Source organism: Lemur catta, chromosome 4, assembly GCF_020740605.2.
Source record: "Lemur catta isolate mLemCat1 chromosome 4, mLemCat1.pri, whole genome shotgun sequence".
NCBI classification, from domain to species: domain Eukaryota; kingdom Metazoa; phylum Chordata; class Mammalia; order Primates; family Lemuridae; genus Lemur; species Lemur catta.
Genome location: NC_059131.1, coordinates 68336047 through 68359344, shown reverse-complemented (window position 1 = coordinate 68359344; position 23298 = coordinate 68336047). Strand labels below are relative to the sequence as shown.

The 23298-nt window shown below is 48.8% G+C and overlaps 1 protein-coding gene and 1 long non-coding RNA gene across 5 annotated transcripts in view; one reads left to right on the top strand and one right to left on the bottom strand.

Moving 5' to 3' along the window:
* Positions 1 to 23298, bottom strand: part of PAX8 (paired box 8) — a 59144-nt gene that overhangs the window by 34442 nt on the left and 1404 nt on the right. The gene's annotated exons all lie outside the window — the stretch shown is intronic.
* Positions 3343 to 6067, top strand: LOC123637164. Its single transcript, XR_006734758.1, has 3 exons — positions 3343 to 3592; positions 3758 to 3914; positions 4728 to 6067. It is a non-coding gene; the product is annotated as an uncharacterized LOC123637164 (long non-coding RNA).

Below are 23298 nucleotides of genomic sequence, written 5' to 3'. Positions count from 1 at the left end.
AAATAACCCTCCCGTTTCTTTCATATTGTCTACCCCTTCCTTTCTGCTAGGTCCTTCTCCTGGACCTACAAATGCAATTAAATTCATTTATGCTGCCTCACCAGCCCCCGCCCACAAAACAAATATATAAAAATAATTTTTCCCTTGACTATGAAATTCTTTTTTTTTTATTGTTTTCAACCCAATTTCTCAAAAAGCCATCATACTTGCAGTTCCTATTTCTTCAATTTCCTCCCTTCCCATTCGGTGGTCAGCTCAGCGCTGTGCCTCCTGCATGTGCTCAGACACCTCCATCATGCGCGGAGGGTGAGTGGGTGCAGGGTGTTGTGCTCTTCCCCATGAAGAGGCTCCCATGACTGTACCCTCTCCTGGTTCCCTACACCTTCAGCCTAGGCTTTCTGTTTCTTTTTGATAAGGTTCCCTTCCATGCTTTGCTCCATTATAGCTGGTTCTCCCGGCTCCTCTCACCTCACAGGGCTCCTCTCCCTCTTCACGGCCATCCTTGGCAATACTCCCACTCTCATTGTACCCACTGCCCAACTCCTGATGGCATCAGCGGCATCCCAGGGCTTCCCCCCAACTTTTATATTCAGCTTCTATGGAAACCTCCCCTGAGCTGCTAAGGAGGCTCCCCCTCCAGTGTCACCTTGGTTGGTAACAACACTAGCTGCCATGCAGGCTCAGAGCCTGCCCTTTCCACTTCATTGCAAGCCACCTGCCACCATCTTGTACTGCACTATCTTGCCCTTCTGCATGTCCTTGGAATGACCTGGAGCCTTGTCTTGCCCTCTTACCCAGTTAACTCCTACTCACCCAGTTAACGCCTACTCATGCTGTAGAGTTCAGCACTAAGTCATTTCCTCAGGTGGCTTTGCTTTATCCTACAGAGTAGGTTTGGGCCTCTGCTTAGATGTTCTCTTAACATCCTTTACCTTTTTTGCATCGCATTCATCAAAAGGTACATCAAGTGTGACTGCTTTTTGAGAAATTTGGTTGAAAACAAGAGGAAAAAAGAGTTTCATAGTCAAGGGAAGAATTTGGTGGTGGGGGGGGCGTGGCTGGGGAGGCATGGTAGATGAATTTAATTGCATTTGTAGGTCCAGATCTTGATTTTACATTTCTTTGCATGATTATACGTATAAATAATGATTACCTTCTCCCACCAGATTGAAATTCCATGAAGGCAAGAATGCTTCTATGTGTGCATTATTAAAGTTATATTAGATGTTCAATAAATATATGAAACATGAATTAACTAACAGGCTTTAGCTTCTTCCATTCTCCCTCATGAAATAATCACAAGACTGGGTCATTTTTACCTCTTAAATATTTACCTAACCACTTCCTTCCTAGTTCTCCCCAGAATCCACACATCCATCCATTCATTTTCCATTCAACATGTATTTTATGTGTCTGCTACGTCCTAAGCACTTTAGTAGAACTGATTACACAGAACTGATTCCTACCTTCATGGAGCTCCCAGTCCAGGGACAGGTAGCCGAGGGACAGCTATATATTTAAAAAAGTGAACACACAAATAAATGTATAATTACTAATTGGGATAAATGCTAAGAAGAACACAACGGGGTGCAGTGTTAAAGAATTATGGGTTAGGGTGAGAAATGGAATTAGTTCAACATGATCAGGAAGATTTCTCTAAGTGACATATAATCTGAGTGGAAGATCTAACTAGTCATCTGGGCTCATTGGTCTCCTCATCCAACCTTGTACAAATGACCCTCTGCTTCACAGCTGGGAAGCAACACCTCTAAACTCAAGTCTGGCCATGTCATTCCCAGGGTTAAGAGTCCTTGCATGGCCTGGCACCATCTCCTTTATGGTCAAGTCCAAGCTACAAAATCTGGCAAGCAATGCCCACCATGACCTGGCCCTGCCTTAGCGCTCTAGCCCCATTTCTTACCTTTCTGAGCCTTGAACCTGATGCCCTAGCCACACGGAACTGCTTGCCGTTCTTCTCTCACAGCATCTGAATCCTCTCCTGGGTCTGTGTTTGTGTCTCCTCCCTGCCCGGAGTGCCCTTCCTCACCTTCTCCTGACTGATTTCTACTCACATCTCAAGAGGAAGTTCAAGAAGCTCCCTCCTACAGAAAGTCTTCCCTGCCATTTCCTGCCTGCTCTCATTGTCCTTTCTTTTAAACAAGGCAGGGCGTAATCTCTACCACTACGTTCAGCAGAATATAAGTTATCTCTTTACTGGCTATGTCCTGCCGCATAGATTGTTTGCCCTTGAAGGATGACAAGCTTCTTTATCTCTGGAAGTCTAACATCTAGCATGATGCTTTGTGCACAGTAGGTACCCAATAAAAGCTGATTGGGTTGGAAGGGAGGAAGGAAGAAAACAAGGAAGAAGGGAAAAAGGGAGGTAATGAGGGAGGAAAGGAGGGAGGGAGGAAGGGAGGGAGACAGATCCACAAAAACTTTGGTGAAGCCCACACATTCTTTGCCTTAAACAGAATTCTGTTTTCCATAGACACATACTCATAGACAAGAGTTGTTTAAAGAAGGGGGTCTAGATGTCACAGCCCAGAAAAAGAGAGGTTTGCCCTGGTTCTGAAGGAGTCAGGAGATGAACACAGAGGTCTTTCCGCTGGCTTTTACATCAAGCCTTCAACATCTATATTAAAAGTGTCAGCACTTGCCAGGCTCATGCTTTTGCGAGGAGCTTTACGGTGGAATGTGGCAGCATGTTCTGCAGGAGTGTGTTCTTAAGGAGTCTGCGGTGAGATGAGTGCTATTGTCATCATTTTACACCAATTTGGAAACTGTCACCAACTCAGGTCTTCATATTCTGAGCCAAGAAGCCTTTTTCTTCTAAGCCTTAGAGGCTGTATGAAGAATGATGGGAGGTGACTTACTCAGACTCTGCCCTCACTGGGTTTACGGCTCTGTTGGGGCGATTTCAACATGCATTAAGAGAAAGAACCATGAGAGACAGCTCAAGCTAGGGAGGGCAGAGGATCAGCAACAAAAGCTACTGCTTCTGAGAACTCGGACACCCCAGACTCAGAGATCCACTTGAGGAGAAGTTTCTGACTCAAGACTCAGTGCTTCTTCTTTACGTCTGCCAGGGTCTAGTCAGTAGAAGGAAATTGGTTCCCAGCTCTCATTGCCAACCAGCTCAGTGCTGTGTTCAAGGCCAAGTATATGACCAATCGAGTCTTAAAATCCTATTTCCTCAGACCTCTTCAGGTTTCAAGCATTTATCAGCCAGGGCCCAGTCAGAATACAGAAACCTATTCCTAGGTATTTCAACAGAGGGACTTTAATATAGGGAACTGGTTATCTGGGTGTTGCAGAGTTGTGTAAGAGCACAAAGCAAGCACTGAAGCAACTCTGAGAAAGCAGCTACAGCAAGCAGCCCTAGTCCTGGAGAAAGCAAAGGGAAGAGGCTAGAGTTATGAGAACCAAGATGCTTGGAGGAAGGGCCTGTGGAGCTGGGGCTTGATAACCATACGCAATAAGAAGAAGGAAGTCTCTCTACCATCCTCCAGCCTTCTGCCACCTGCAGTTCCTCAAAGAAGCCCAAAGTGAGAGGCAGCTTGCAAACCTGTCCTCTTGCCCTGATGAGTGGGTAAGGTTCATATATACATTTATTTTCATTCTCTCAGGCTGTATAGGGTGGAGATTCAGAAATCCCTGCTTCACCTCTGACTAACTTACGACCTTGGCATGAACTTCAGCTCTCTCTCTGCCTTTCCTCCTGGGTGTGCTGTGTGATCTGGTGAACATGGTGCAGGTTTGACAGGTGACAAAGTGCCTGGGCCTCAGCAGCCCCTCCACACGTGTTCACCATCACCATAACCACCTGGACCTCCACCACCTCCATGCCAGGCACTGCTCCAGGTTCTGGGGATATAGAAGGATCAGACAGATGGGTCTCCGCCCTCTTGGAGGTAATGATTTTAGGGGAAGGTTCTTTTTGTAATGTTTTCAATTTACTTAACTTATTTCTTAGCAAGTGACAAAGCTCCCCACCCATCTTCCCCTCTTCTGCCAGGATTGTTTTCTGTCCTCACTCTTGCAAGATCCTGAGTAATGAGAAAAGGGCAGGGCTCTGGGATGCCCTGAGGGGCAGGAGATTATCCCAGCTCCTTCTTCCCCCTCCTGGAGCCCATGACCAGGCCTTTACTCATCACCTCCTGGGCTTGTTCTTGTTGCTGTGCTTTTCTGGTCTGTTGGGCTCTGTTCTTCGGGTACGGTGTCCATACTCTGTAATGCATCCCAGGAGGACCCCAGGACATGTGGCCATGGGGATCAGCTCCAGCTCCTTGTCCCCTATACTCTGAGGCTCGGGCAAATCTAAGAAGGTCTCCCAGCAGGATAAGAAGTTTGACTTCCTTGGATGCTCTTGCCTTAGATCAGCCCAGAGGGTGGCTGAGAAGGGAAGGCTTAGCACTAGTCTTTAATCCCCAACAGGGAGAGAGGCCTGGCTGCGGGCAGAGGGAGGGAGACAGGGATGGACAAAGAGGTTTCCTTTAGATTAGACTACAGCTGGGAAAGAACCAAACTAGGCTGGTATGTCACCAAGGTTGGACCTCAAAGAATAAAGGAGGAAGATCTCTTTTCAGGATTCAGCCCCTTTCCCCAGCTAGTCAATGCATAGAAATAATAATTTTAGCCAGTATTATGGGATGTACTTACTCTTGAGCCAAGTCGAGCAGTATAAAAGCATCTTTTCACTTATGTCTCATAACATCCCTTTGCAGTAGGAAGCACACCATCCCCATTTCACAGATGGGAAGGCGAGGAGCAGAGACAGCATGTACTGGCCCAAGGTTGTACCAGCACAAAGAGGTGGACCTGAGACTCAAGCTGAGGTCTCTGCACTGCTGAGCTCCTGCCCACCCCGTCCTGGCAGCACCCTGGCAGCAGCATGGCATTCCAGGGACAGCCAGACCCTTCCCTCAGGGCAAGCACCACTTCGAGCCACCTGAGCAGTGCAGGTCCTTTCCAAAGCCCACTTCAAAATGCTCTCCAGGTTTTCATCTTCTTGGGGACTAATTTTTCCTATTTTGATTTTCTCTGGTCAGAGACTGAACACTATTCCTTTGTATTTTCCCTCATTCTTCCACATTGGCTGCTTCTCTCCCACTCCCCTGCTTACCTCCATCTCTGCCTCCTTTCTGCCCAGTCCTTCCTGCCTGGGCTTTTATTCCTGCCCTCAGCCTCTCCTAGTTGCATGCTCTCTTTCACCTCCACTCAGTTCTCCTGCTCTCTGCCCTGTCCCTTCCTGTCCACGGCAGCCCCCTCCCAGGCCACCTCTCCCCTGCCGCTCACCCCAGTCTCCCTGCCCTCTCCCTCCCTCCCAGGCTCCTTGGCCAGCCCCTTCCCTGCATAATCTTTATCGCCTGCATGACTGCTCAGGTTCTTTATCCCATCTTCCCCTCAAAGGCATTCGCAGTTCGGCTGTTATTCTTGTATTAGCATTGAACCCATTAAAGCTAATTTGTTTGCCCTAATCTCCATTTATTTTTCCCTAGTTGATATTAGATTTCCCTTTCTATTGCTCCAGCATGATTTTCTCTTTGTCTTCCTAATGGTCTACCCCCCTCTCTCTTCCTCTATTAATCTGGTTGGCTTCACTGTGTGGTTTCAAGGCCTTTCTCCGCCTCCCCCGGTCCTTAGATTAACCCTGTCACCTCCCTCCCAGGAAGGGCTTCAGTGTGTGGATTTCCAGGGATGGAGCTGCTGCACATGTCAATAGACCTCCAAGCTCCCTAAGAAGAGTCCTGCTTGACATGAGGCCCTGCCTCTTCCTGAAGTCAGTCCAGAGACCTCAGGAACACAGAGGTGCCACAGAGCGGGAGGCGAGTGGGACAAACAGGGGCTGCTCTGAGCCTGAAGGTCACCAGGCCCAATGGTTCCCTGGGTAGGGTCGCCTTTGGGGCTCTCTCAAAGATTTCTGGAGGCCTCTGCCAGCTTTCTGAGATCCTATAAATTATATCAGCAGGCCAAACAGCAAATGGAGCACTTTCTCTCTCTGGCTAAGACTGGGCACTGTTTCCCAACCAGGGGAAACACTCCTTTTCCGAAGAGATGAAGCTCCCCTCTGTGGATGTGGCTTTGGGTGTGGCTAATCCATGCCCAGCACTATGGCCTTCATGTGCCCAGGAAGAGAAGACTCCTAGGATCAACACTCAGGAACCTTCTCCATCCTCCCACCGGCCTCCCCATGCCTTGCCTTCTCCCTGAGTGTCATCATCCAGGCCCGCCCCCAGGTGCCAGCTCCCTGAGGGCAGTACCATCTTACCTGCGGCCACGGCCACGTGCCCTGCAGGTGTGGAGCAGAGCTTCCCACCCCAGCCGCACACTGCAATCGCCTGGGCAGTTCAGTAACTTCCCACCCCAGTCAGAATCTTTTCGCATGGTGTCCCTGAAACTGCACTTACAAAAAGCTCTCTGTGGACTTCCCAGAGTTTATATCCACTCTGTAGATGTCAATAAACATATACAGAAAGCAATAATTGATTGATTAAACATGAACTTCCAGTCAAGGGCTGCAAATGGAGCTTACCAGTGCTCCCTGGAGGATTGCTAGAGGTCACTATCCCCAGCTCCTTCCCACTGAGCTAGACACCTGCAGACTCCTGGGGTTGAGGAGGGACCCTCTGGGCTGCAGTAGCAAGGTTGGGGCCTCTGCATTTGGTGGGAGGGGGCACGTGCCAGGCAGGCATGCCAGCACCTGCCGAACACACATTTAGCTCAGCATCTGCACACATTACTGTGCTACACTCTCCACTCTCCCTGGGGTCAGAGGCCTATGGCTATTAACACTGCTTTTTAAAAAAATGGGTTGATATTAAAGCAATTTTCAGTTCATTAGATTTCAAATCAGTGAGCACCCACTCTATGTCTAATAATATTCCAGGCTGTGTGTATGTGGGGAGATGGTTTCTGAGTAGAAGAAAGTCCTTGCCCTTGAGAAACTTACAAGTTAATAGCCCCTGACATGTTACAGGACCTTAAAGGTTTTCAGTCCATCCACACGCCCTATCTCCTTCAGTTCTTTCCACAAGTAGCCCGTGGAATACCGTGAGGTTGTGTGTGCATGTACGTGTGAGCATGTGTGTGAGCATGTGTGTCTGTGTGTGTGTGTGTGTGTGTGTGTGTGTGTTGGGGACGGGAGTGGACAGTAAATAACTCAGGTCCCGATGACGCATGTTATAAGGTACCTCTGGGTTCCAGAGTGCAAAGTTATGACATTATAAATGTGGGTTTAGTGGGCACTGATTTAAAAGTCACCCAGAGATGGGTCAGGAGGGAAACAGAGAGGTGGCTATAAGAGCCCCTGTTGGGGACAGGAATACATGAGAGTTGGGGGAAGAGGGGGACAACAGCATATTTGGGCAACTGCAGGGCCAGGGGATGAGGGGATCCTCCATAATGAAGTTACACAAGGACTCTTCCCTCACCCAGAGGTTGAACTAAATGACCTCAAAAGGTTCCTTCTCACTCTGGGATCCTTCCTTCTGAGATCCTAGCTAAGATAAGATCTGATTGACTGGCTCAGGGAGGAGGCAGGGTGGGTTTTAGCCTGAATTAGAGGCACCGTTAGGAAGGTTGACTGTGTGTGTGTGTGTGTGTGTGTGTGTGCGCGCGCGCGTTGCACAGCCACCAGGGTGGGCGCCAGAAGGGGGCCTGGCCATCCTGAGGAGCAAAACAGGTAAGAACAAATGTACAACATCTGTGACAAAACCGTGCATCTGTAGTTTCCACACCTGTCTGCAGCAGGCAGCGTGGCAAAGGAGATTATCCACTCTAGATGCCACCCTCACTGCCGCAGAAGGAAAGGGGAGGGCACAGAGGGTGACATACACAGCCTGCAGGTTGTGGTTTCAGGGGAAGACACAGAGGGTGCTGAGAATTAGGAGGCCTGGGCTGTGCCCACTCTGTGACACTGCTGATCTGTGCCTCAGTTTTGTCATCTGGTCTGTTGGAAGCCAGTGATCCTCCTAACTTTAACACCTACAACCCCAGGACTGCCCTCGGTCGAGAGAACAGAGGCCAGACCCCCAGAAGGGGATGCAGACAAAGCTCTATGGGGAAACGCTGTAGCAAACTACCAGGGGGACCCAGAGGCCACCCTAGGAATATGTGTCCAGCCCTGCGGGCTGCCCCATGACCCACATGGTAACAGACAGGCCCCTTCAGCTAACAGACCACTGAGGGGCATATGCGCAGTGTCTACAGAGTGGCAGAGTTGCAGGGCACTGCTGAGAGTGTCCCTGGCTTGGAAGGAGAGGTGACCTGTTTAATGCCACAGACTCACTTTATGGCAGAACCAAGATAGAACTTCAGTGCTCTGACCCAAGTCCCTGTTCCCTCTGTCAGCCCAGGGGCCCCTCAGTGCCACCTCAATTGGGGCCATTTTGGCAGAGGTGAGAGCAAGGGTGGCAGGGATTGTGCAGAATTGAAGCAAGGCCCACTCTGAAAGATTCTGGTTTCTCTTATCAGCTTGCTTGCTTGTCATTTTTATTTTCTTGAGTGTTGAACCCAGACTTGAAGCTCTCCTTTGGGGGTTCTGGGTTTGGGAGGTAGAGTCCCCTCCTCTGTGGGAGCAGCTGGAAAGGCTCTGGAGGATGGGTGTCAGCTTCTCCTCCCCTCTGTCAGTCCCAAACCAGGGCTTCTGCAGCTGGTGTCACTCGCACCCAAAGCAGCTAAGGATCAGGTCAGGGCTGTGTGGGGTCTGGGCCAGATCAGCCACATGCAACACTGAGGTTGTTACGAGTTTGTGTCTTCCCCTACCCTCCAACTCATATGTCAAAGTCCAAACTCCCAGTACTTCAGGATGTGACCTTATTTGGAAACAGGGTCTTTGCAGATGATCAAGTTAGGATGAGGTCATTGGGGTGGCCCCTAATCCAATATGACCATGTCCTTGTGAAAGGGGAAATTGGACACAGAGATAGAGAGAAAGGGAGAATGCCACGTGAAGACTGGATTTATGCCACCATGAGCCAGGGAACACCATATTGCCAGAGACTCACCAAAGCTAGAAGAAAGGCATGAACAGATTCTCCCATGCCTTGGAAGGAACCAGCCCTGCTGACACAGTGACTAGACACTGTTGGCCTCCAGAACTATGACACAATAAATTTCCATTGTTTAAGCCACCCGGTTTGTGGTACTTTGTCACAGCAGCCCTGGCAAACCAATGCACAGATTGACAGGGCTCTAACCCGGAATTGGCCAGTCTCCCAAGCCACGTGCCCCTCTAGTTCCCGCCACCTGACTCCTCAGTATAAGGAGGTTTCAGTTAGGCAGTTTTGAAATGCTTTCTGACATCTGACCCTCTCCAAGCACACCTGCTTTCTTGACATCACTATGCCCACTGCAGAGCCACCATTTTGTCTCCTCGCTTGATCCTTTTATCACATGGCAACTTTTTTCTTTAATAGAAGAACGTTAACATATCAGCACAGCAAAGCCTCCAGGCGGGCGTCCACCACTCTGGCCATGCCAGGCTGTCTTCCCCGAAGTCTACCAGGACCTCCAGGCTTCTCTTCTTTTCAAGAACTTTCCGACCCTGGATCCAGTCTAAAGTTTGGTTACACACTCACCTACCATCCACAGGGCCCTTTCAAAGTGCTTTTGGGTAAGTGGTTCTTCAATTTAAATCAACAAATGCCAGTTATGCCTTGGTTGCATCAGGGATGGTTTTCACAACAACCCTATGAGGGATGTGGGGCTGGCACTTTGGCCCATTTTATGGATAAAGGCACCATATTGGAGGGTTAAATGGCTTGTGCACAGCCACCGAGGGGCAGACTTGAGACCACATCTGAGTCTGATCCACTCACGCCTACAGCCAGCTGAGCAGTCTCTGGGAGGAGGAGCCCCACAGAGAAGGGCTGTGTCCCCAGTGGGCTGGCACGACAGACTCCACACGGGAAAGGCCTCTGCTTGGGCCTCAGGCAGGCCAGCTCTAGATCAGAGTTTCTCAAATGCTTATCCACAGAAGAATCCCCGGGAGCTTGTGAAGGGTACAGAATCCAAGGCCCCACATTTGCTAACAGAATTTCAGGAGGTTATAATGCCAGACTAGAGACCACACTTGGGAAACACTTCTCTAAAACCAGAAAAAGAAAAAAAGGAAGGAAGGGAGGAAGAGGGGAAGGAAAGAGGGTGAAAAGAAAGATTCTTTTATTTAACAAATATTTATGAAGTATCTAGTATATGTCTACTGCATGCTAGATATTGTTAGGAGTTTTCTTCTCCGCCTATAGGAATTGTAAGAATCTTGTCATCTTTGGTCCCCACAGATGCTCTCACCCTAAATCTGACTGATCACCCTGCCAAGCTGACACCCAGCACCCACCAGGAAGGTCCCCTGTCGATTTAGAACTTCCCAGGCCTGCCGGTGGCCTCTGCTGCCAGCCGGGCTGCCTTGCCTTCGAGCTTGGGCTTCTGTGCCATCACGATGTCCCCAGGACCAGGCGGGTGTCCCACTGGGGCAGCTCTGGTCTCAAGGGCTGCATCAGGTTCCCTAGAAGAAGGCATTCCTTGTTTCCTCAGTCCCTTAGCTGCCAGTTATTATAAAGGAAATAGATTTTCCTAAGACATTGTGCTTGGGGAAAAAAAAATAGAAAAGTAATTATAGCAACATCAAGGGAAAAGATCAGGTATACTTCTTGTTGGGAAAACTTCATATACAAAAATCAAATATGTGAGTTAAGTCAACCAATAAAAACAATAAAACATGTTATTGGAGAATTAAGTGAAAACTACCAACAGGGCAGGTGCAGTGGGAGGTCAGAAGGGAGGGTCACTAAAGGCCGAGGGTGTCTGAAAGGGTCTCTGAAGGAGAGGGAGCCTGAGCGGAGCTTTGTCAAGGGGTGGGAGTGGCGATGGGGTTCGGGCAGCTGGCACTGAACACACAAAGGCACAGAGGTGAGAATGCACACGGTGTGTTTTGGAAACAATGACTAGCTGGCTGGAACATGGGCTTGCATACGGAAATAGTAGGAATTAGAGTCAGGGAGGTGGGATAGAGACTTCTTGGATTGGACCCCAGCAATTTGCCTGAAAATACTCGTTAATGATTGGATGAAAAGGAAGTACAAGCAGGAATCTAAGATTATTTTGGAAAATCACCAGGCTAAGTTTCTCTGGAACAGAGCCAGGAGAGGAGAGAAATCAGAACATTTTGATGATGTGAATAACCTCGCTATCACCGATTATTGCCATGGCTGTTCCACTTAATAAAAACATCACAAAGCCCAAAGAGGGCAGAGTCAGTAGGTATGAGGCTTTGGCAAGAGAGCCAAAAGGGATAAGAAAATTGCTGACAACAGCAGTGTGAGGTCAAGCCAGGTGAGGATGGAAGTTTCCCGCACAAGTGAGTAAAATGCCCTGGAACACGTACACTGAGTGCACTTTACTCAGACATTCTGACGGCAGATTGGAATTAATACCGTGGCCTGGCTCCTCTTGTCGAGCCCCCACAGTTGGGCTGAACCCCACCCATCTTTCCATTGCTGTCTGCTTCACACAAGGCTGACTGCTGGTCTCTGGAAGCTGCACACCCTCCTGGGACTCCCCGTCCGCCAGGGCTGGCCCCTGCCGCCCTCTCCACCCACCCAGCCACGGCCCAGCACCTCCCCTCCCACTGGCTCCACATTTTGTGTCTATCTGCACTGAAGCCTTTGCTTTCACTCTTCGATTGTGGTTAAAAGTCCAGTTTGCTTTCCTCTCTCTTGAGAATGTCAGCATGAAGGCAGAGGCGCAGTCTCTTGAGTTCTGAAACCCCAAAGCTAACTCCACACCTGCCACACTGAAGGGCTTGGTACACATTTATTTATTGCATTGAATAGTTGAGGGATAATACTCTTTGAAATAATTTGGAGTTAGAACTTGTGTGGCCAGGGGAAGCATGATTGGGTGAGGGCATGTCATAAAAACTGCGGGTGATCGGGCCTGCCAGGGTTTGGGGTGAGAGATTTGCACAGGTCACCTCCAGGCACTAGAGGCAGCAAGGCCAAAGTGCTGGGCAGTGAGGGTGAGACAGTGAAGGGGCATGGGGTGCTTCTTTCAAAGCTGGAGTGAAACCTGACATGATCTGGCCACACGGTGCAAGCTGAGCACTCACTTAGGGGAGAAATGAGCCAGGGGAAGCGAGAGAGGTTTACCAGACGACAGTGGGGGGTGGGGGCAAGACGCCTTCCCAGTAGTGAGCCAAGAAGTCTTTGCACCTGAGAAGGAGACAAAAGAAATCATGGTTTCTGTGGGGGGCTGTGAAGGAAACTTCAGGGGTGACAGGGTCTTCAGAGGAAATCTCACGGAGGAGGTCATGCTCCAGGTGTGCTCCACAGATGCTGAGTAACGAGTGGGAGACCCTACTGCAGTAGCCCACCTTTGCTGTGTGTGTCCCCACTCTGCCACAAAGCACCCGGGCCCTTAAATCACCAACCCTCACATGCTATACCATGTGCCATGGAAGAAGGGGGGCTTTATCAGGAAAGTTAAGGTGAGAGGAGGGGCCCAGTTGGGGGATATGGAGAGGGTCATGGCTGGACACTAGTGTTCCTCTACTCAGACCTCAAACCATAGTTGCAAAGACAGGAGGTCACAGGTCGGTGACCTCATGCTTAAATGGACCCACAACACAGAGTACATTCCCTGGATAACCCAGGCCCCTCTTTCCCGACCACATCCCTTATTGCTTCCTTCCTAGCCATGGAGGATTCATCCAGGACTCATCAACTGCACCTGTAACTTCCCAACTGCATCTCTCAAGGTCTCTGAGATCAGGAGCTTCTCTGGTCTTCTTTTTTGTCACCCACAGACCTACGACAGTCGTCTGCAGGTACACAGGTACCTAGGAAAGGCTTATTCCTAGTGCGTCTGTGAATGTGAGAGGGTATCGCATGCATGTGTGCATGTGTATATCTGTGAGCACTGTGGTGTGTGCGCGAGTGTGGGAGTAACTGGCTACGTGAGTGTGTGTATCACATACAGGGGACTAGAGTGAGGACAGCCAGGCATTCAGGCTACAAAGTCTCTAGAGGCACTTGCACTCAGGGCCAACCCTGGCCTTGCATGAGCCCAAGAGGGACAGCCTCCTTAAATTTTGCACCCTGCGTGCCTTCATGCCTCACCCTGGTCTCAGGCCTGGCTGTGTATACACGTGTGTCTCTATGTTTGGATGTGAGTGCGTGTATACGTGTGCACACATGTGAGTGTGTGTGGGGGGTGTCTGTCTGTCCATCCTGGTAGCTCTCACTGGGCTTCCCAGTCTCCATCAGCAGGTGAGCGAGGCCTCCCCTTCTCATTCCCCTGGGTCCTGCTTGCTCAGAATGGGCCACAGCCAGTACTCCCTCGGCTTGGGTCAGCCCTTACTCTACCCTTAACATACTCTGGAAGGCACCCAGGGTCATGGAGAGAGCCCTGGTGATGAGACACCGTCCCTGCTCTCCCCAAGGGCAGTGGGACCTGGGGCAATGCATACATCTCTGGGTCTCAGTTTCCTCGAGGTAAAATGTGATGACAGGGCCTCATCTGTGAGTCCCCTCCAGCCTCCAACAACGCTGGGTCTAGGTGGACTGTTTGGTGTGAGAAAACCGGTGAAGCTCCTGAGATATGTGAGGCACTTAAGTATTTGAGGTCTGGAAGGCAAGAGCCACAGAGAGAAATACTCCTATGCAAAGTAGACTGCAAACCATGCCATACAAACAGAGCGCTAGGCAGTCTTGGGGAGGTGGGGAGGAGGAAGAGCAGTCACGGAAGGCTGTAGGGGGAGGCGGCATTGGAGCTGGGCCAGACAAGGACAGCTGGACTGGGGAGCATGTGACCAAGTGTTTGCACACAGGCCTGGACCCGTCCTCATAGCGGCCCTCAGGCCAAGCCCCACTTGACTGGCGAGGGAAAGGGCCACACAGGGGAAAGTGATCGAACAGGGGATTCAAAGCCAGAGGTGTCTCCCTTTATCCCACACCAAAGGGGAAAGATAGGTTCCCCGGCCTCAGGACAGCACCATCTAAGTGGGGCAGATTGATGGACACAGGCAAAACAGCCTGCAAACAATAGAAGGCTGTGCATAATTGTGTCTACACTTACGGGTACAGAGAGTGACTTCCAGGGAGTTGGGGATGGAGAGCTGCGTGGGCAGGTGTACAATGTGCTCCTGGGCTTCAGATCTCCCAGGGCGATGGACACCTTCCCACCAGCAGGATCCAGCCAGGCCCTGAGGAAAGGAGAGGACAGCAGCTATGTCACTTTCAACAGGACTCCTCAGAGCAGGTGCCGCCTGCAAAAGTGTGAGCCCAGAGGCCCAGGCAGGCCTGTTGCAGTATGGGGCACCTATCCAGTAACCCTGTGGCTAGCAGGAGAGGTGTGGCAAGCGGGGCACAGGGGCCTCCCTGCTATGGGGCACTGCCAGGTCCTCAGGGAATATAGGGACCCAGGAAGGTCCCCACGGCTGGAAGGACCCAGGCCTTGCCGCACTGCCAAGGAGATAGGAGGCCAGGAGGGGGAAAGACCTACAAAGTTTGCACATCTATCAAGGAATAGGGATGAACATTAGACGTGTCCAGCAAGCATTTTGATTTGGCAGACGTGGGCAGGTCTCCATGGCACTTGCACCTACAGCTCTGCCACATTTTGTCAGGAGCTGGCCAGCCCCCCTGAGATGGAGCCCCACTGTAGACCCCCATGCAATTGGCTGATCCCACACAGGCTCACATGCTGCCCTGATGGAACAGTGGAGGCTCCAGGGATTGGCCAGACTCAAGAAAGTCAGACGAGGCTTATCTGTTAGCAGTGATGACATAGCTGTGGTTGGGTGGCTGTTCAAGATCAATGACCTTTGGTGCTCCCACCGACCGAGTTGTTAGTGTTCAGTCCTCATCCCGCCACGGACTGTTTTGTCTCATTATTTCCTCTCCCGGTGCTGTGGGTCTGTCTTCTTGAAAGAGCATCACAAGACTCCCAGCTCCCTGCACTGAGGAGGTGCCTCTCACCTCATTTCATGACTGAAGCCCAGTCATTTACCTTGACTGCCCTGGGAACAAATGCCACCATCACTGGCATCACACTCTGCCCATGGCGAGTGTCACTCCATGAGGGCTTGTTAAATTGCATTAAACTGCTGACCCTAGGATCGCAGTTGGTTCCCTGCTTGACTCCAGCCCCTTTCCCGCCCTGACACCCTTCCTCCCAACCTCATTCCTCCTCCTGGTTCCCACCTCGAAGTCCCAGCCAGACACTCGTCACAGAATGGGCCCCAGTAAGTGGCAGGAGGTCGCCCCATTCCTGCCACCTCCACTTTGACACTTTTCAAGAATGAATCTCAGTGTCAAAGCAAAAGAGCAAAACAGAGCTTAAGTCAGAGATTTGGTGCTCAGCTAATCACAGAGACTTTTAAATATCAACCGGGGTTTGCTATCATATCAAAGCTGGATTATTATTATACAAAGCAGGAAAATGTATGACAGAGCTGGGTGGGGAGGTAGGAAAAGAGAAGAGAGAAGAAGGCAGAGGATTAGAGGATCTTAATTTTTTAAAATCAGTGTATGGTTATGTGCTAATTAAAAACAAGTACCCAAGACAAGTCTTCCATGGTCTTGTCTTAGCTGCACACAGAGCCTAACGACAAACCCATGTGAGCTCATTTTTGCTCTAAGACCAATTCTACTGAATCCCTAGAATGTTCTGGATTCCAATATAAAGTCCATGGACGACCCATTCTATCAAAAGCCCAGTGCTTCCCCTGTGCCTGGGTTTTCCAGTAAAACGAAATAAGTAATCCTTTTCCAGATCGGGCTACAGTAACAGCTGATTATGGCCACAGGGATCCTAGCCAGCACTTTCTATGTGTCCCTTAATTTAATCCCAATACCTCTATGTGGTAGACCTACTATTTTGTACACATGGAATATTAAAAGATCTGTCCTAAATTTTAAGTGGAATAAAGTTTCAGTACTGGCTTTCAGTTACGGTGAGTTTGGCAGGAAACACTAAGTCAATGGGACGTTTGGGAATGTGCCCTGGAGACTCTCCTCCCTGGTCACTAACATATGGAGCAGGAAAAGATGTCTGGAGTGGTTGCCTGTGCCGGGTGAGGATACTGGTTTTACTCACATTACTTCCCAGAAGCCCTACATCCCCATATTTTATACAGATGAGGAAATGCAAGCCCAGAGAGACAACTGACTTGCCTAATGTCACACAGGGAGAAAACAGCAAGGTCTAGGCCAACAGCAAAGCCTCCAAGGCTCAGCCCCCTCCTTCTGCCTGCAGGGCCAGGGGGCTTTCCTGATAATGAGGCTGTGACATGGCCCTAGCTTCATAGTATCTTCAAAAGCATCTCACCCTCTTGATACCTCACAGCCCCTGAGTTTATCCCAGTAATAATACTAGTTCAACTGTCTTCCTGGAGACACCGGAGAAGAAAAATGCAAGACGCAGAGGGCCTTGGTGTGTGCAAACACACAATTCACATGATGACAGCAAATTAAGCCATTTTTCCCTTAGGTGCGTCACCCAACCAGCTCCTGGACCTTTCTGCTGTGCTGCCCTGACAGTGACAATATGTTCCAGCAGACTAATTAGCACTAACTACTCAGGTCACTCCAAGGCCACTTAGCAAAACAAGTAAAGAAGACAAACCCCACGAGCATTGTGCCTGAAGACAGAAGAAAGAAAGGAGTTAAAAAAGGGAGAAAAATGTTTTTTCTTTCTCAATCTCTCTCTCTGCTTAAACTAAAGACAGGTTTTCATCGGAGAAATGCAATCATCCCAGGAGTTAAGCAGCTACTCTACACGGAAAAGAAAAAGTGAAAACATAAAATGAGAGCCCTTTCAAGCCAGCGTTACCAACTGAACCTCTGCAGAGGCTCCAAAAGAGCAGATGCCTTTGTTTTGAGTCTTTGAGTGAGAGGGACCCTGAGGGATCAGCAGAAGGAATGAGCTAACCTTGAGGAAGTGACACCCAGCACCTCCTGGCTGTACTGCCATGGACGGGACACCCCGTGGGCCCCTGACAGCGTGGGCAGGACTTCCCGGGAACTCTGAAGCTATTTTCATCACATCCAAAATGGACCCAGGCAGGGAGGTTGAGTGTGGTTTGGAGATGCCAAGGGAGGGAAGCAAGTTCCCTGTGGGCCTTCAACCTGTTTTGGTGCCCGAGGATAGCTGCTTGAATTTGGTGCAGGTGGAGACATGGCTGCCTCGGGGAATGTGTTAAAGGAAGGCTCCCTCCCTCTGCCTGTCCTAGTGGCTCATTATCTCCTTCCTCTTCACAGCCAGCTTCCAGGAGGGACATCTGATAGGAACTGCTTCCCCCATTTCACAGATGGGAAGACTGAGAACCATATTGAAAAGGGATGTGTTTTAATTAAGCTGGAATGTTGGAGACACTGATAAAGAAAACAAGCTGATAGATTGTCGCTGCAGCCCCAGGCACTTGCGTCTTCTGACCAAGGTTCTGGGTGGAGTTTCCACCAGGATTGCAGGTGTGGACCATCTATGGCTGCAGAGAGCTGGACTTTGGGTGGGCAGCAGAAAGGGGTCAGAGCAGCCTCTCTGAGCATCAGTTCCCTCCTCTTCTATACAAAAGGTCCCTCGTACTCCTGCCTGGCAGAGTGGTGAGCATTACATGACACGGTGGCTACGCCTGCCATCAGCACAACACCACACTTGTAACCGTCCTCAGAGATGAGAATCACAGCTTCCATTACTGAGGGCTCACTAAGTGCCAGGGTGTGCTCAGCTCTTGTTCTTTCTTTGAATGTTGAAGTAGCAACAGCAAAGCAGGAAGCTGTGCTGAGCCCTGGCCATACTTGGCATCTTACATGGCTTTTGGGACTACAGGGAGATCCTCAGGAATAAACACAGAAACAGGACCCAGGTAACCCTGGGGGACTCCTGAACCTCCCTTCCCTTGGTCTTGGACATGCCTCAGTAAAAAGATGTTGGTTTCTATTTAGACCCATTCCTGGGGAAGAACCCCCAGCCAAGGTAAAGCCCAGATTCAGTGATGTGAACTACGGGTGTAAAACAGAAACCTTCCCATGAAGCTTTCTCTGCCTGGTGGAGCATACAAAAGACATTTGCTCATCATGTCCCCATCTGGCCAGGGGAGGGGGCCGGAGGGGTTTTCAGCAACCCAAATGGGCTCGTCAGCTCTAACTCTGGACCAGAGGAAATAATTGTGGACCCTCAAAGATCTACTTACAAGTGTCATGACAGTGAATAAATAAAGAAGGGTGGATGCCTCTGGCCCACCCCACCCCTATCCAGAGACTCAGGGTCTGTGGACTGGAGGAACTAGGATTGGCCTGGGAGCGTGGAGCACCCCCCCAACCCCGTTGTTCTCTGTACTCCTTCCCCTAAAGAGCAACGTCTAGCACCCCAGTTGGAAGCAGTCATTGCAAACATTTCCTAGACAGAATGTCTTTTAGCTCTCTTCCCAAACGAACCTGGGCTAACTAAGGTGTTCCTATCTGAACCCAGAAAGAATCCCTCCCTCAAAGAACTCTGAGCATGGGGGCACAGTCTCCTCTCTTACAGAGGGTGTTTTTACATGCCCACCCCCCCACCCCCAAATTCCACCTCTGAAGAGAGTAAGGACCTTTGGGGGTCAATGCCTCAGCCTTTCTCCAAGTCTCAACTAAAACAAAAGCGAGAATAATCTACAGTCTTGAAGGGGAGCTTATTCTCCTGTATCCCACCCCCCCCCCCCGCCTTCCCCCACTTTAAATCATCTTTTTTCTTCCCTTAAACGAAACGGTTTCTTTTTATCTTTTGGCTCCTTGTGTACTCAGAATCACAGAGCTCAAAGCTTCTCAGCTCAACCGAGAACTCAGCACCTCTTGGACTGATAAATAGAGCAGCTTTAAAATGCTTAGAAGTGAAGACAGACCAACTGTGGCGAGAGAAAGTAAACACATCCATGCACCAGTCAACCCTAGCAAGCTCCTCGCTGAGATTACAAACTGCAGTTCCTGCCTGAGCTGGGGAGGATGCTGGAGTGGGCTGAGGGGACCAGAACCACAAAGCAGCCTCCTCTGCCTCAGTTGTATCCCAGAGGAGCTGGGTCCCTGGGGCGTCTTCCCGGGACCTGGTTTGTATGTTCCTACGCAGAGCAGACTCTGCCAGCACGTCCCACTGGTTTCACTTTTGGAAATGTACCAAGAAAAGGGGGAGACCAGCTTCATTCTTTCTGATCTAAAAGGGGCTCCTTTTCTTTGCCCCCAAGCTCTCTGTGAGCAGGTAAAACTTGCCAGTGAAAGATTTGGGATTTTTCACAAAATAGAATGTGATAATGACATAATTTGATATGAACATTTCAAGAACTTTTCCTATGGAAAATACATACTTTAAACACCCCCCTTCCCAACTCTCTCTCTCACACCCATATACACACAAATTGTTTTTATGAGAACCAATTAATAAATGCTAATTCATTCAGGCATATCTCCACTAAATTACTGTTTCATTTAATTGCAGGGGAATTTTCCATTACTAAACTCTCCCTTGCTGATTTTTTTTGCATTATTTATATATTTTTTCAGTTTCACTAATAGTGAGGTTGGTATGTGATATTATCTGCTGTTTGTATGTCTTAAATTTCTTTTTCATTTAAAATGTTTCCTCATTCTTGCAGCTCCATGTAATCTGGGAGAAACATCATTAAAAGCAGACAAGATTTTATACATAAATGTTTGGAAAAGGCACGGGCTGAAATTAACCTGACAGGAGTGCCTCTTGTGTGCTTGTGTTTCTCCCATTCTAGGTGTGCATGAGTGTGTGTGCCTGTGTGGTGTCTCCCCTTTGGGTTAATGTGGGAATGTTTTCCTGTGTCACTAAGTCACAAATGTATCCATAAACAGATCATGTACGTACAACTAAGGAAGAACATCACAGGGTGTTTAATAATAAAATAAAAATATAAACAGTCCTCAAATCTCTTTATAAGTTCCCAGAGCACAATGTGTATTTTCTTGCTTCCTTTTCATGGAATCCAAATCATGATTTTGACACCCAAACACCCAAGATCAGGGACTGGCCAGCTTTGGAAGAAGTCTCTGCCTCTTTTTTACGCATATAAAAGTGGGGGTATGTGGTGGTGGTTAGGGGTTGCTTAAAGGCTGTGGTAGAGATTTTTGCATTCAAAAAATGTACCTGGAAAGCAGGATTTTGATTTTATTACATTGAATGGCAGAGATGCCATGCACCTGGCTACCCTAGTTTCTGAAATAAGTGCTTTCCTTTTATTCTCTCCCAACACTCTCTCCCTCTCTCTCCTCCCCCTCCCCCATTGCCTTCTTTCAGTGTCTTTCTTTTTCTCTTTATTCTTTCACTTCTTTCTCTCTCCCAGTAAAATGTTCTGGAGGATGTGAATGATTAAACTGTTTACTCCAAGGTTTAGGTATGAAAAGGCATGTCACTGTAAGTAAAGTTTCACCTTTAAACCCAACTCCATCAATAATTACAGAACAAGGATAACTATTAGTAAATCTTTCTTACAATTAGCTCTTACAAAAATGATTTCATTTATTCTGAGCACACTGAGTTCTATTGATTTTACTTTTCACGAATATTAATTACAAAGCCGAGGAACCCGCTCCAAAACGAAGGAAGCACATACAGCGTTTTTGAGTATAGCCATGGGAAAAAGTATACCTATGAAACATGCAGCTCATTAAAATTAGAGATTTGGGGCCATAAATAGAAAGTTTTGACACATTATATTAGTAGATCCCCTCTAATTTGAACCAAAATATCTCTTAGTAATTAAAATTCTGTGAGATTGATTTTTATTTTGTTTCCTTCACTTCCTTTGTCCTCTTCAGCAAAATTAGGCAGAGTCCTTTTGGGTACAGACCGATAAAATTAATTAACTTTCCTTCTACCCCCCAAAAAGTCCCAAATAAATGCTTCCAATAGACATCAAAAAAGTGTCAATTAGAAATAATTACTTCTTATCAATCAATGGGGCAATTAAAGTGACAAAGCTTGAAAAGATACTTATCTTAAAACTAATTCACAAGGTAGCTAAATTATCTCCTAATTAACTTGCATTGAGGAGGGTGGGAGGATAGACCATCTTGAAACAAAGATGAATTGAGGAAGCCCAATACCTCTTTATGTTCCTCAAGACTGGTTCCCCTCCCCAGAAGACCGTATTTTCAACCCAGGCAAGAAACACGGGAAGAAAACAGATTCTTCCCAAATGCATTTATTCCCCTTTCCTCCATTCTAAAATCAAGAGGAGAGAAAGGGGCTTTAGATCTCAGATCTGGGAAGTTAGAGGCATCTTCCCTCTTGGATCTTAAGTCTCATTTTACCACTTGAATGACCTATTTTCAGGACCAGAGGAAGCGGGTTGCGACACATTATTTCACATAACTTTTAATGACAACCTGCTTGCTTTTACTAAACTCTCTTCCTCATTGATACAGTATTTTTCCACTTTAATATTTATGTGGCATTTGTCACTTCTTATGCATCTTTGCATATTTTTAGAAAAGGTTTTTGCATTAGAAGATTTTGTTCCCTGATACAACAAAAATCCCAGCGGATTCTACCGAACGTTTAGCCATCGCTGACCTGCGGACATCAAAATAATTCGCTCTCAACATTCTTTCAGAATAAAGCTGTAGAAAAGAAAAATAGTGAGATGTGTTTGCAAAGCAAGATTGGCCAAGGGTGAGCGAGGATGAGCCTTGGCGGCCTGGGCGGCGGAGGCAGCGCAGGAAACTTTTCTGGAGCGTCTGGGGTTATTGGAAAGGGTGCGCTCTCCGCCTCGCTCCCACGAAAAGCCGCGCGGCTGCCTGCTCCCCGATTCTACTCCAGAGGAAAACTTAAATGCACAGCCAAACTCCGAAATGGAAGTGCCTGAGGAAAAGAGGAAAACTGCTAAAACCTGAGAGAGAAAGAGAGAATGTGCTTATAAAAAAAACTAGAGGGGTCAGCTTATGCATTTAGTTGTAAATATAGGCGACAGTGCCAAGTGAACTGCGCAGAAAGACAGAAGGTCTCCTGCTCAGGTTTGCCAAGAAATGGTTCAGAAAAGAAACAGGGCATGGCCTTGAACCGTCTGTGCTGTGTTATAGGCAATTTTCTTCTGTTTTATTAGCATTTAAATTAAACTAAAGAAGAAAATCTCATCCTCCCTCACAGCTTTATTTCTTTCTTTGTTTTGGGAAGGGGGTAGAAGCAGCCCGACTGCCTCCCCCAGACATAAAAGTAAATAAATAAGTAAATAAATAAATAAAATACCTGGCAGGGCCAGGGGCAGATGGCTCCCTCCCCAAACCCAAGGGCGATTTGCATCTGCACTAATGGGAAAGCGCGATGTCTCATCATCTGGGACTGATACTGATTAAAACTAAAGTAAAAATAAATTGTGCCTTTTAAATCTTTCCCCTTTTATTCCCATTTATTTTAATGAGTGCTCCTAGAATAAAAATAAGTAGCCAGGGGGAAAATAAGAAGCCAACCCGAGTGACTGTGACACGGTCTTATTTCTTGGGCAGCGTCAGAGGAGAAGAGTCTGGCCCAGCCGGGTAAATTCAAGGTCCGAAAGCATCCACTCCTCCTGCCACCACCCAAAAGGTCAGGGGAAGGTCAGGGGGAAAAGACTGAACCCCGGAGCCGAGCAGAAGTGGCCGGGACCAGCCTCCCGTGGGATCCGGTACCGGCACCGCGCACTCCGCCTCGGGGACTCTCCTGAACATGAGGCGGGGCGACGTCCGGTATTGTATCTCGGTGTGGCTAAAAACTAAGGGGTTAAAACCTGGTCCTGACCTTAGAAAGTGGCCCAGGAGTGCTCGAGTGCGGAGGGGAAAGGGGTGCCAGGCAGCTCCGCTCCGCTCTGTCCCTGAGCTCACCAGTCCCGCGGCTCCAGGGAAGAGCCACTGGGTCTCTACCCGAGGCCCCTGAAGCAACTGAGGGCGGCGGGACAGCTCGGCCCCGCTCTCAAGGGGTTTGGGGGGCAGGAAGGGATCCTTCTACTGACTCGGTATGAGGCTCTAGCGCGAAGACGGGTGAAAACCTTCTGGCGCCCCAGGGAGTTCCCCTTCTAGTGGAGCCTCAGCCCTGGGACCCGAGACTGCGCCACACAGCCCGACCCCGTGGCGCACTCAGCTAAATAGAGATCTCAGATCCCGGCGCCGCGCCCGATCCGACCCTCTTTATTATAATAAATGTCCCGTTTGCCGAGCGGGACTTCATATTCGCCGAGAATTCATCTGAAATATTGATTTCCTCTCACTTCGCCGGCCCAAATCGATAGCGATGCGCCCTGGCCCCATAAATTGTCTTCCCCGCGGCCGG